Consider the following 10,138-nt stretch of genomic DNA (forward strand, 5'->3'; position numbering starts at 1 on the left):
GCTCAGTAATTATAACTTTATTTTTAATTTCTGCAATTTATTTTCAATTTTAATTTTGTTTGCAGTGTGGTTCATTCCACAAGACTACCCTTACTTCAGAGGCCAGTTATGAGTATTGATTACTCATATTTCTGTTTAACTTCAAATTGGGAGTCTCACATTTCCCTCCCCCACAGGTTTAACAATTTGTAGAACAGCTCACAAAACTCAGGAAAGCAGTTTACTCATGTTTACTGGTTTATTATAAAGGATACAAAGCAGGAGCAGCCAAATGGAAGAGATTCATAAAGTATGAGGAAGCAGGGGGACAGAGGTTCCATGACTTCTCAAGAGCATCCTCCCACAGCACCTTGATGTGTTCACCAACCCAAAAGTCTCCAAACTCCATTTTTTGGGATTTTATAGAAGTTTCGTTACTTAAACATGGTTAATTAAATCACTGGCTGTTGATAATTAATTCAACCTCCACCTTCATTTCCCTCCCAAAAGATTGGGGGGTAGGGCTTAAAGTTCCAGCAATTCAAACATGCCATGGGCTTTCTGGCAATCAATCCTCAACCTGAAGCTATCCAGGAGCCTCTAGCCACCAGTCATTTTATTCAAATACAAAAGATACTCTTATCACTCCTGAGATTCTAAGGGTTTTAGAAACTGTGTGCCAGGAACTGTGGACAAAGACCAAATCCTTTTTTTTTACCACAATTGCATATAAAATTTTGTATGCAACAAAACAGATAGATGACAGATAGATAGATAAATGATAGACAGATAATTGATAGATAATAGATAATAAAAGGCAAAACAAAATTTACTCAATTTGAACATTTGCATAACATATGACTTAGCATTCCATACCTAAGTGTATCTGCAAAAGCAACTCTTGCCCATGAACATTAGGAGATGTGCTCTGGAATGTTCATAGCAGCACTGTTTGTAGCAGCAAAAAACTTAACACCTTTTGGTAAGATATTCAAATGGTTAAATACTTTATAGCAGTAAAAAGTGAATGAATTGCAGCTATTACAGTATGGATAAATCTGAGTAACAAATGCTAAATGATAAAAGCAAGTCTACATGAGTCTTTGAAGTTTAAAGACAGTTAATAATAAACAATACATTGTTTAAGTATACATATATACACACATATATGTATGTATGGGTGTGTATATGTGTGTGCATATGTGTGTGTATGTGTGTGTATGAACTATTTTTAAAAGCAAGGCAAACACAAAATTTAGGACAGCTATTATTTCCAAAGGCAGCCAAGGGAATGGGGTGAAGATAGTTCTTAGGTAGATGTAATTGTTATTGTTTTAGTTCTTGAGTCAGATGGTGAGTTAAAATTTAAAAGAAAAGCTATGAAAGAAAGGAATGAAGAAAGGTAAACTAGCTAGATATAAAACAGAAGATATCAAGTATAGCAATTTTTTTAACAATGACTCTTTATAAACTTGTATGGGGTCTAAATTATCCCTTATAATATATATGTGGGTATTCATTCCACAGAGAATTAGGTGATCCACCTCCAGGTAACCTACTGGGAATTTCTCCAGAGCTTCTGGCTTCCCTTGAATGGCTGCCTCCAACTTGTTTTGTTTGAACTCCCAGCATCACAGCGATGGCAGCTCTCTTAGATTCCCCACACAACCACCACCTATATCATGTCCAGTAAATTGTCCATATCACCACCTTCTTCAAATACGGCTGCTGTGTCTTCATTTGGTTTTTCTTTAGGGGCCAGAAACTTTTTGGCTTCCTCAGCCATAACAGATCTTCCAGGGGCTTCCTCTTTGGTGATCAGAGTAATTCCATCCTGAACAACAATTTCGCAGAAATGATTTAATTGTTTAATTTCCACTTTCTTTCAAAGGGCTGTCAGGAAGTTGTTAAAGCACTGATCTGAAAACTTAACAGCTTCTTCCTGGAAGGCTCTGATGCAGTCCATGCTCTTCGTAAAATATGGTGTTTCATTAGTATCCAAAAACTGTTTGATGTGATTTATGAGCTGGTCACTCGCTTCCTCAAAGCTGGCATTCTTCTGTTTCACTAGAACATGGAGGTTTTCAGCAGGATTCACACTTCAGCAGAGGTGACACTGCCTTCAGCCAGGCTGGAAACGTGGAAGTGGGCTCCCCCTTCCTCAGTCTTTAATTTTTTAGTGGTGAGTCCATCTTCATGGTTGTCTTGGAAAATGTCCTGAGCAGTTACTTGATCCTTTTTCTTGGCTTCAATCAGAGGAAAAAGGATCTTTATTTTAAAGAAAGGAATCTGACATTTCACAGTCACTTCAGTGGGAGGATTCAGCATATTCCAAATATGCTGCTGAATTGGGGGTAGAGGCTCCCAGGGATGTAAAGCTCTGTGCAGCAGACACTGAAATAATTTCTGAAATAGAGGATTTGGGATTTGGGTGGTTGGAAACAAGTCTTCAAGGATGTCTGTCTTCTCATCTTTCTTTACTAAGCTCATGGAGTCAATCAAAGCTTCAACAGCATTCAACTATGCCTCGGTGGGAGCATAGTTCTTACTGTTTTTCAGGGATAAAAACATGTATTGCTGCAAGTCTTCCATGAAAGGCAGCTGCACATACACTAAACACTCATGGTTATACTTGATATGAGGAAAAGCCACCCTGACTTGAGGATTAGTTCGTTTGTCATAAGCATAGCGAACTATAGCCACCACATCTAACTCATCCAAAGCATGAATCAGGGAGGAAAGTGCAACTGCTGCTGCCTCATCATCTCTTGCTGCAAAGACCTTTAGAACTTGATTTCCCATGAAGAATCTTCTCTGAACCTGAGAAGATTTCCAAAATCCCAAAACAAAAGCACTTCCCTCCGATTTATATTTCATTTGTTCCTCATCCACTTTAGAGAAAGGTATATCACATCCATAGTGGAACCCTTAAATAATATCCTTTTTTAAAACGTTGGTTTCATCATCATCATTTAAGCAAGAAACTGTTTATTTTTGTATATCTTCTTTTTTTAGGGTTTTTGCATCCACAACTGTCCAAGTTCTTTTAATTCTCTCCTGTAGAATCGATTTATAGGCTGCAATCCTTATAGAAAAATTGGAGCCAATGGTTAGTCGGTAGGGTCAGTGAATGGAATGCCTCTCAGTTTTCTTGAAGACACACAGTTTTCTCAGACTCTCACTGCAGGAATAAATTTCATCCAACCCACCTTCAACTTCTAAAGATATCATCACCATTCTCACTATCTCAAGACCTTTTTGCTGTTCAGCAGTTCCTTTTAGTGGAAAGGAGGGCCCATGGCCACCCAAGTGAAAGCTTCCATCTCCTCTGTCCCCTCTTCCATTTTCCTTGCCAACTGAGAAAGGCAAGAATTGCAGGGAGATGTCACATTTCTTCAAGCTATGCATTATAATATCCAGCTGACTTTTGCTGAATTGGCTGCTGAAGTCAGTGAATATTTCAATATGCCTCTTTTCAAACTTCTTTCCTATAGTTTCATGTTGAATCACATCTATGCTCATGATTAGTGTATCCAGAAAGTCAGCCTGTTGAGAAACTGGTTCGATTTTGCTTTCAATGTCCTCCAGCAAATCAAACTTCGGTAGCATCAGATGTCTGTGCACTGTGATGTGCTGATACTGATCTTCACCAGAAAGCGGATTGTCAGTGCCATCAGTACCAAACAGGACTAAAGCAATCTCATTCTTATTCTCAGCAAACACCTGTCGCTGGACAAACATGGTTATTAACCTCTTTGCTTGTTAAAATTGGGGATTCTTCATCAGCAAAGGAGTTACTCATGGTAAGGCTCACATTCATACACAGCACAACAGCTGCTTTATTCCCCAGCTACACCACGTCGTTGGTCCTCAGGCGCTTTGGTCGGTGCTTCCAGGTGGGAACCTGCCAAGTCGCCACAATTTTAATAATAGATAAAAAAGAACAAATAAGAAGTGAAACATCAAATGACAATGAATAGGGTACTATATGCTAATATTAGAAACAATAGACCAAGAAGACTTAATGGTCATGAACCAATATGCAGTGAACCATGCAGGCTTAAATATATTTGGAACAATAACTGATACATAGAACAATGGGGAGAAATAAAAATTAGTCATTCTACTGGGAGATTTGTGATTGTCAATTTGTTGGCTTAATGGTAATTTCTTTTTACAATAATGACTAGAGAATTCTAGAGAATTTTTTAATTAAGGTACAATTTTCATGCAAAAAAATCCACAGATTTTTTTAAGTCTTAATGGTTAGGTGGGCATTGACAGATGACTATATATCCACATGATCTCCATAATAGAAATATAAACTCTGTTGTCTCAGAAAGTTTCTTGTGTCTTTTTTCTGCCAATTCTCATTTCCTTCCCCTCCAGAGGCAAGCATTGCTCTGATTTCTTCTTTTTTGAAGATATTTTTTAAATTTATTTACTTTTGATTGACAAATAATAATTGTACACATTCATGGGGTACTGGATGATATTTTAATACATACATTTCTGCCATAACTACCTCTGAAAATCTACTTGGAGAGTTCTTAACTCACATTTTATCTTAGTCCATTCAGGCACTCTAACAAAAGTACTATAAACTGGGTGGCTTTTACAACATTTATTTCTCACAGTTCTGGATGCTAGGAAGTCCAAGATCAAGATAACTCAACAGATTTGGTGTCTGGTGAAGACTCATTCCTCACAGACTGCACTTTCTCACTTCGTATTCACATGCTAGAAGAGGCATGGCAGCTTTCTGTGGCCTTTTTTCTTAGGGTACTAATCTCACTCATGAGGACTCTACCCTCATGACTTAATAACTTCCCAAAAACCTCACCTCTTAATACTATCACACTCAGGATTAGGTTTCAACATACAAATTTTAAGGGGATACAAACATTCAGATCACAGCACCATTCTCAGAAACTGATAGCCCAAGTACAGGAGGGGAAAAAACCATAGAATATTTTAATCTCAAATTACTGAACATATAAACTCAAGCTAAGAAATCTGCAGAATGTTATCCTACACTCAGAATATATACACCAAAATTGCCTATATCACAGACTATCTAGTAAACCCATACATAAACAAAAAATAAGCATTTAGAAATTCTAATACTATTATACGATCACACTGATTATACAAGGATAGTAATCAAAATACCTAATGTCTGAAACTAAAAAATATGTTACTAAGCATAGGTGTGCAAATTATGCAACCCACTCCAAACTGCATTTTAGGCCTTCTCAGAGCTGCCTCTTTCTTTTCATACATTTTAACGTTTAGTTCTGAAAAACTAGATGCTCTTCTAACTCTGGTATAAAGCCTTTGCAAGGTAAGGAGCAAATATTCCTACTTCCTGCTGAAGCTGCTAGAAGCAAAGAATATTCTGCATCACAAAACTAGCCTAACGTTAATCAAACAAAGATTTGTAAGACACTCAGACTTCAGAGACTGTTGTTATATCCTGGGGAAATAGTTTCTCATCTCTAAGAAGCTTATAATTCTGATTGGTTGTCTTATTATGTGTTGCCCTGGTGACAATATTTAAATTGGCATCTTAAAGATATAAATACTTGTGGACTTTCTTTGTTAAACCAGAAAGAGATCACTGGCACTTAACATGCCTAGCAAAGACAAGTAAGATGACTTTTAGATTTCTACTATTCACAGAGTCTGATTGAAAATCTTTTCTTATTTAAATAAATGAATAACACATGGGTTAAACAAAATATCATGTGGAAAATATCAGCTACTTAGAACTGAATAACAATGATATATACTATATATCAAAGCCTGTAAGATTTATCTAAATAGTACTTAGAGGGAAATTTAGATCTTTGAATATATTCAAGGATGATTTAAATCAAATTATTTCTCTTTCTCTCTCTTCCAATCTGTTTTCTTTCTTCCCTTCTCAAATAATTCAGCCCTTAATGTATTAGATGACCCCAACAGAAGTAGGCATCCACATCATAGGAATGGGGAGACAGTGAGCCATGGTGGCCCAGAGCATAGAGTTGGAGTCTGAGAAGGGTAAGAAGGGCAACCTTGCAGAGAAGGGGCCCAACTTAGCCAAGTGGGGTAAGCAAGTGGAGGTTTCCTCCATCCCCATGGAGGATGTCAAAGCCTGAGTGAGGAGAGTAGGTCTATGCAAACCTAACTCTTAACACTGAAGGAGTTGAGAGGCCAAAGAAATAGGTTGACAAATCCAGTTTCTCAGAAAAAAAATGTTTAATAGGGACTTATGAACAGAAGTGTGGTCTCAAGTGACCATCAAATGGTGAATTCCCCCATCTGCCCTCCAGAAAATATCCTTTATATAGCAAGCTTTCAGAATAAAGACATGCATGTGCAGCTGGCTATGCCTCAGACTTTCTTGTAAAACTTGTGACTGCTAAGGAGATTAGATAAGCATCTTATAAGGGGTTATCTACTGTTTAAAATTCTTGCTGCAGAATATGTTGACATACAGGGGTCAAACATCAGTCACCATGGCAGTTTCTATTCAATACAGTGTCATTCTTGCCATGCAACAGGCTGTTTTCCTACACTTCACCCCTTAACACTGCCCTTGCAATCTCACATACCTATCTCTTTCACAATAGTTTCCACACCAAGAGGGAGAGTGCTTCATGTTGTATAGCTTTAGTAGTGGTGCATCGGCAGTGGAAAACAGATCAGGCTCAGCAGGACTCCAAACAAGGGAGATTCACATGCTTTGTAGAATCATCTCTAGTCTTTGGAATACCATGGTCCTGGTTTCCTTGGAAGAAGAAAAACAATGAGAGATACATAACATTAGTAATGTGGATAGTAGAAATAAAATGCACACAAGGATTACAATTAGAGAGAGAAATTATATGTCAGAATAGAAAGAAAGAAAACTTTATTCCATTAGGGAGCCAACTGAAAACATCATGAAGAAAATTAAAACCCAGTTCTTCTATAGAGACTTGTAGCCAGGAAATAATACAAGATTTAATCCAAATTGTAGACAAATAATAAAAACTTAAAAATAATGCTCAGGGGTAGAATCTAATAAGCAGGTGTGCTATAGTTTTGTTCTGAAACATAATTTTCCTCTCTTCAGTCCCCCTTCTCTACCAAAAAGAAATAGCAAGGCCAATTTATTTGCAAAATAAGTTTAGACTTATTATACTTGACCTGATCATTTGCATAAAGTGCAGCAAGAAAGGCAATTGGCCATATAGGCTCCTTTAAATTTGCCTTTGCTGGAACTGTTTAATAAGGATTTTGAGATTAAACTTTTAAAAGCCTCAAGTCAAGCCAAAGATTTGCCATCCTGTAATGCCTGTATAAATTGTATGAATTCCTTTCTTCTCAAGGTCCCAAAATATCTTGAGTTTCAAGCGCCTGTCAGAAAGTTAACATTCTTTACTTACCACAAGGTCAGGAATCTTGTCAGTGAAGTATATAGACAAGGTATCAGGCCAGTCTTTCCAAGGGGCTTTTTATTGACTGTAAAATCAACCTCAATTCCTCAAAATAGTTTGGTCATATCTGAAAATTATTAGTGTTTCCAATGTGTCCTGTTATGAAAGAAAACATTCTATTGAGGTTATGCAAATAACTATATTGCTATAAAAATAATAATACTCTTGAATAGTTCACAAATTATGGAGAAATTTGGTACAGAGAAAGGTAAATGTTTCCGTTTTGCTCACAAAAGTATAATTTACCCAATTGCTGTAAGCATTTTTTTAAGTAAGCAAATTTTCTTTTCTTGTTATTGTTTTTTGTTTATTTGTTTTGTTTTATTTTGTTTTGAGATGGGGTTTCACTTTTGTTGCCCAGTCTGGAGTGCAATGGCTAATGTTGGCTCACAGCAGCCTCTACCTCCTGGGTTCAAGCAATTCTCCTGCCTTAGTCTCCTGAGTAGCTAGGATTATAGGTGCATGCCACCACTCCCAGCTAATTTTCGTATTTTTTGTAGTGACGGGTTTTTGCCATGTTGCCCAGGCTGGCCTCCAACTTCTAAGTTTAGGCAATCCACCTACCTCAGCCTCCCAAAGTGCTGGGATTACAGGTGTTAGCCACCACGCCCAGCCATAAAGTTTTCTTGACTCTGGAAAACAATATATAAAAAGAATCAACAATGTTTCAAACAAAAAGTCATTTTTTAAAAATCATTTTAGGCCAGGCATGGTGACTCACACCTGCAAGCCCAGCACTTTGGGAGGCCAAGGCAGGCAGATCACAAGGTCAAGAGATCAAGACCATCCTGGCCAATATGGTGAAACCCGGTCTCTACTAAAAATACAAAAATTAGCCAGGCATAGTGGCACGCGCCTGTAGTCCCAGCTACTCAGGAGGCTGAGGCGGAAGAATAGCTTGAACCCAGGAGGCAGAGGTTGCAGCCAGCAACTGGTTGTACCACTGCACTCCAGCCTGGTGACAGAACAAGACTCCATCTAAAAAAAAAAAAAAATCATTTTAGTCTTTCATCACTTCAGTCCCACGTAATTCTTGTTCTGCTTGATGCTGAGTTAGCAATGTCATGAAAACATCAATTTTTTATTAGAATTCTGGAAGTTTTTACTTAGTCCAATGGTATGATCTCTGATATCCCCAAAACCTGCATTCATGATTAGTTGTCAGAGTCCTTTCCATTAATCTTTTTGAAGACCAAACACTTTAGAATTTGCAAAACGCTTTTAGAAAAAAGCATCAGAATAAAACAATTTACTGCATATACCAAGACATATAAGATTTTAGGACTTTCATAATTTTAGAATCTATATTAATAACATAGTCTTACAAATATAACTCAAGGAAGTTAAATATTATTTCATATTTGACCATAAAATTTTAACATACCAAAGAAGCCAAATATGTCTCTTTTGGCCTTTCAGGGGCCGTGTTTGTATGTCCAAGTTAGTTTGGGTTAAAAAATTTAATTTTAGAATTTGAAATTTGATTTGAGGAAGTATCTCAAATATCAAGGGATTAAAACAATTAAAATAGGATCACAGGTCACTATAAAAATAATAGGCATTCATTTAGCCAAAGTGATAATTCAAATATTTCAAAAAGCAAAAACCTTTACTCTTCAATAGAGAAGAGACTCCATTTTTCACACAATCAAAGGACTTAGTAAAAACCTCATGACATTATCTCTCCCTCTCTCCCACTCCTTTATAAAATTGCATTTTAATCAAAAGGTGAATAAAAAGCTTTTACTATCTCTTATTAAAACTACATGAAATTCTTACTCAAAGAAGAAAACCAAATTTTACTTTTATATTTATAAATTATCATACTAATAAAACCTTATAAATAGATCTATCTAATTTCAATCAATTTTGACCACACAAGATAAGATTTATATAAACCTTTTATAACTTACTACAATCTTTTCTATGTTTTTTCTCTCTGTAACTTTTTAGGTTCATTTAGTCTTATCAATATCATTTTCCTTCATTTTGAAACAATCTTTAATAATCTCTGAATTAGGCAAAATTACTTTTTCTTCAGCAAAAAACACATCTTCCTGTCTTTCTTATAACCTTATTCACCAAAAACATATCCTTTCTTTATGCACTCTGTATATACAATTGTATCTCTTATATCTACTAATTTTATTACATATATTAACTGCACTTTTAACTCCTAGTATCTCTAATTTCCAATGAAAAACCTAGAAAGTAAGTAATTATGAACTGTTTTCTGTCAGTATTTGTAGATTAAAACTATTTCATAACGTTTTGGAAAGATGTTTCCTCAATATGTTTATTTATTAACAGATCTAAATATATTTAGCTTGTATATAGCATATAAAGATAAGATGATAAAGTATTTTAATTTAAATTTATATTTAATACTTTATGTTTCAGTATCTTTAAGTTCCCTAGAGGTGACTCAGACATTATTTTAAAGAAGTTTACTTAGATTTGCCTTTTTTAAAATTTCTATTTATTTATAAGGTACAAGTGCAATTGTGTTACATTGCAGAGATTGTACAGTGGTCACTCAGTCTGGGTTTTTAGGGTAACCATCCCCTAAATAATGTACATTGTACCCATTAAGAAATTTCTCATCATCCACCTCACTCTCACCCACCTCCTTACCCTTCCAAGTCTCTGTTGTCTATTTTTCCCTTCTCTGCAACCATGTACACACATTTGTT

At 36.1% G+C, this 10,138-nt stretch overlaps 1 pseudogene across 1 annotated transcript; it reads right to left on the minus strand.

Annotated features, from left to right (window-relative positions):
• Positions 1-1,424: 1,424 nt before the first annotated feature.
• Positions 1,425-3,873, minus strand: LOC116538588 (annotated as a pseudogene). The gene has a single exon (XR_004263699.1). The product of XR_004263699.1 is annotated as an X-ray repair cross-complementing protein 5 pseudogene (transcript).
• Positions 3,874-10,138: the final 6,265 nt, after the last annotated feature.

Source organism: Sapajus apella, unplaced genomic scaffold (assembly GCF_009761245.1).
Source record: "Sapajus apella isolate SASKATOON/1434 unplaced genomic scaffold, GSC_monkey_1.0 scaffold121, whole genome shotgun sequence".
NCBI lineage: Eukaryota > Metazoa > Chordata > Mammalia > Primates > Cebidae > Sapajus > Sapajus apella.